The following is a 4,613-nucleotide window of genomic DNA, read 5'->3' on the forward strand; positions in this document are numbered from 1 at the left end:
CTCTTCTTTTCAACCCCATATTTTCCACTCTTACAAACGTAGTTTAATCTTACCAACATCGTATTTCAGGAAGTGGCATCATCAAAGTTTTTTTTGACCACATGGACATTAAACAAGTTTCTCTTAGTGTTAATTTAAAAAAAAATAGATTTTAGTAAAAGCCATTTTAGTCATTTTATACCAGGGCTATTATTGTTAACTAAAGCTAAAACTATTTTTTTTTTTTAAGAATAAGGATTATATATGTATTGTTACTTAAAAAATAAATATATATTGTTGCTTAAAATAAACCTTAATATTATTTTTTTTAATTCCCTTAAACTGAACTTTGAAAACTTTTTTTATAATCTTTTTGTTTTTGTTTAAGTACTAAAATAACTAAAACTACAAATTAAACTAACAAATAAAATGAATAAATGCTAGGCTATATAGACATAAAATGGCAAAAACACAACAAAATTACTAAAGCCACTACATCTTTAAAATATTGACAAAAACTAGTATATCATTGATAATAAAATAACACCATTTTATACTGGCCTTTAACTATAACATTAACTCCATAATAAAATATTTTGAATGTAACAGTTTAAATGGTTGTTGCACAAAACACGTTTTTTTTTTTTTTTTTAAGATAGCAGCACATTCCTATTTCCATGGCGACACATTCAGCTTGTCATCAAGTGTGATGCAGTCACAATGCTGCTGTATGATGTAATGGTTTTCATTTTTTCCTTTTTATTCAAAAAACTTACTAGAGTAAAATCTCTCACGTTCCAGTGTTCAAATATGCGTAAGTAAATGTTTTTAAATTCTTTTATATTGATCAGATTTTTAGTTAAATGCTAAGTTCTAACGGGCTGTGGGCGCAGCAGTGTTTGCTTACAGTCAGAGCCAGATTTACATGAAAGTGTGTCTTCTATAGTTTTCTAAAGCTTTATAGTTGAAACTTTTTAAAGTTCTACAGTGTTTGACAGGTCAGGTTCTGTTATTATTGCCTCTTCCATAGGCATGAGTGGGAGCGTCGATGTTTTCTGCTAGTTCTCGTGTGCGGTCGTGTTCATATGCGTTCTGTTTCAACAGAGCAACAGAATTGCCAAGCCTGGAGCGGCGTATCTGGAGCAGTCAGAGAGAGGATGAACATACACTCGACTGATCCCGCACAGATCAGACGTGAGTGCGCTCTTTCTGCAGAGTCTGATGCTGCTGTTTGAGTTCTGTAATGAAAAGCCTGTGCTGTGCTTCGCTCCAGCAGAGAGATCGCGCCTGACTGTGTGAGGTTCCAGATGGGGTTTCCATGGTTACCCGCGGATGCATTATGGAATGTAAAGCTCAAAGACTTTCTCTAAAGAACACTAATGACTCAGAAAACTGCAATGAAAGAGGTTTTCCGTTTATCACCCATTCTGTGGGGAAAATGCGTCATCGCCACAAAAGGAGGAAAGGATCGGCGCGGAAGACCTTCCTCGAAGATGAAGAAACGCTAACTGCCTTTCGAAACATGGATTCAGTTCACAGAGGTTTTGCAGTGTTTGACTTATGAGTCCGCCGTTGTCATCTGTTATCTTTGTTAATTCATTCTAGTACAAACTGTGTCGTGGAGCTCCGCATTGGGAACAAGAGAACTGAAAGAGAGAAGGGGACCATGTGGAAAGAAAAAGAGCGAGAGGCAGTATATTTACACCAGTTATATGTAGTATTTTATCATAACTCATATTATCATTATTTTAAACATCACTATTGCTTTAATCAGTATTTTACCCTTAGATTGAGACAGAATTCTGAGCGTTTGATGCATTGTCCGTATCAAAAGCCATTTTAGTCATTTTATACCAGGGCTATTATTGTTAACTAAAGCTAAAACTATTTTTTTTTTTTAAGAATAAGGATTATATATGTATTGTTACTTAAAAAATAAATATATATTGTTGCTTAAAATAAACCTTAATATTATTTTTTTTAATTCCCTTAAACTGAACTTTGAAAACTTTTTTTATAATCTTTTTGTTTTTGTTTAAGTACTAAAATAACTAAAACTACAAATTAAACTAACAAATAAAATGAATAAATGCTAGGCTATATAGACATAAAATGGCAAAAACACAACAAAATTACTAAAGCCACTACATCTTTAAAATATTGACAAAAACTAGTATATCATTGATAATAAAATAACACCATTTTATACTGGCCTTTAACTATAACATTAACTCCATAATAAAATATTTTGAATGTAACAGTTTAAATGGTTGTTGCACAAAACACGTTTTTTTTTTTTTTTTTAAGATTTGTTACAATGTGTGTTTATGATTACATTTGTATCCACCTTCGTTGTGTGAAAAACAGCAGCTTGGATATAAAAAATATATTTTAAGTTCCACAGAAAAAAAGAAAATCATATGGGTTTGGAAGAACATGAGGGTGAGTTAAAGATGTCAGACTTTTGATTTTAGGTGAACTAGAGAAAGATTTAGTTAGAGAACTCATCACAAAGAACAAAGTTACTTCTCCAATTTTAGGGAATGAAATAAAGTTTTCCTTTGCTTTGAATGTGGCAGATATCAAAAGACAGTGACTCAGTGGCTTCTTAAATAAATTTCCAATTATAATGAAGGGACTGATGTGGTGGATGACTGAAGGCATCAGTTCATCTTTATTACCGTCAGTTAATGAGAATCAATCTCGTTCTTGTCTCATCTGAACTCTCTCAGGGTCACAGATTATGAATTAGAATTCTCATAATGAATTGTCTTAATGTGACCGTCTGTTATGAGCTTTTCTTGGCAGAAGGTGAAAGTCTGAGTTAAAAGTTTGAGGGCAGCCAGCGGCCTGTGAGCGATATGAGAGGAAATACGACTGGAGAGCGATAAACGGAAGGATTGATTGTGTTGAAGCGTGAAGGACAAGCATCACGTCTGCTGCATCCTTATAAATCCTGTCTGTGGAGTACAAAAACACATCAAGAAGTTTGACTCCACGACTGAAAATCCAACAGACCACACTGTATCAAGGTAAGCCAGCATTGAAGAGCACATTCACATGCAGGTATTTGTCAAAATACACAACACACACTTCCGTTTTGAGTGTAAACACTGTTTAGCATAAACCTAATGAGTGATAAATGTTAAAAAAAAGTTGGTTTTATACTTTATTATACAGGGTTGCAAACTCTGACGCATTTGGCGTGAGACACAACATTACGACGCAAAATCAGGGATGCAAGCTTGCGAAATTCTTCAGTGTTTTTGTGACCAAAAGTTTTTATTTACAACGTGTTTTTGCAGCGTTGAGTACTGTAGCAAATCACAATCAGCTCTGAAAGCAATGACCTTAGTGTTTCAGGAATGACAAACGCGAGCGTAAAAAACTATGCGCGTCATTGCTATGATTGACAGTGATAACGGAACAAAACCTCTGACAAGCCGATGTCAAAAACTGAGCTGTGCATTAAGTGATTCAGAGTAACAAGTCTGTGTCTGCTGAATATATTTAGCAGCCTCTACAGTTAAAGGGGTCATATGATGCAATTTCTATTTTTCCTTTAGTGTGTTATGTAGCTATTTGTGCATGTATAAGATCTGCAGAGTTACCATTATCGTGTGTTATAAAATGTATGCAAGGAATTATATTTTATACAAGTAACTTCAACAAAATCTTAATAAAGTGTACTTTAAATTGACAGTAGCATGTTATTGTTGAGACAAAATCTCACTCCAGCCAGGCAACCAAAGTTGGCAACTCTGATTAAGAGCGTTTCATGAGTTTAGTTTGTCGAAGCACATGGTTAGCATGGCAACTAGCATGCTAGGATGTTGAATATGGCCATGTAATTTGAAGCAATAAGAGTTTATAATGCTAAATTCAAAGTTATATGCTATCTTAATCCTGAATATTCAGTGTAGTTAACCCCTTCTATGCCTCTTAATTGTGCCTAATGAATCCAATATGTCTTTAGTGAATGTAAGCTATGGATTGAGTCACTTGAGAAAATGTGTTATTTGCTTATTCAACTATTTCAACTATTTCTTTAATTCATCTATTTCTTTTTATTTAAATTGCTTCATGTCTCTGAATTACCATGTTTATACATTGCCTTTACTAAATGTCTAATATTTGTAAAATATGTTGTAATAATTTTGTCTTGTAACGCAAGTTGCTGTTAATTTATATATTGATTTATTCAAGGTAAACCATCATTAAGGAAGCACATCAGTGTTGTTTTTTCTCAGGTATTTGTAAAAAAACAAACAAAAAAAAAACACACCCCTGCTGACCAAAGACAATAAAAACCTTCATCGAATTTGTAATGGTTATAATGGGAATTGTATTGGTTTTAATGGAGACTGTAATGGTCCCCGTGGGTCTCTGTTGGTAATATGTTGCCTTCTATTGGTGGCATGTTAAAACCACTAAAGCCTAATGGGATATGGCCCAAAACACACTGCAGGTGTAATGGTTAGTGGTTAATAGTTAACCGTTGATGGTTTGTAATAGTATCTGTAGTGGAGACCATTAGAAACTCTGTTTGTTTGTTTTCAGCAGGGACACTTCCTTTTTGAGTATAAACACTGTTTAACATACTAATGAGTTATGAATGTTTAAAAATTGGTTTG

At 33.7% G+C, this 4,613-nt stretch overlaps 1 long non-coding RNA gene across 1 annotated transcript; it reads left to right on the plus strand.

The window, feature by feature from the left end:
- The first annotated feature begins 669 nt into the window (after positions 1-669).
- Positions 670-1,799, plus strand: LOC107729969 (uncharacterized). Its single transcript, XR_001638636.1, has 3 exons — positions 670-793; positions 1,084-1,173; positions 1,253-1,799. It is a non-coding gene; the product is annotated as an uncharacterized LOC107729969 (long non-coding RNA).
- The last annotated feature ends 2,814 nt before the right edge of the window (positions 1,800-4,613 follow it).

Source organism: Sinocyclocheilus rhinocerous, unplaced genomic scaffold, assembly GCF_001515625.1.
Source record: "Sinocyclocheilus rhinocerous isolate Xijiao unplaced genomic scaffold, SAMN03320098_v1.1 scaffold638, whole genome shotgun sequence".
Taxonomy (NCBI): Eukaryota; Metazoa; Chordata; class Actinopteri; order Cypriniformes; family Cyprinidae; genus Sinocyclocheilus; species Sinocyclocheilus rhinocerous.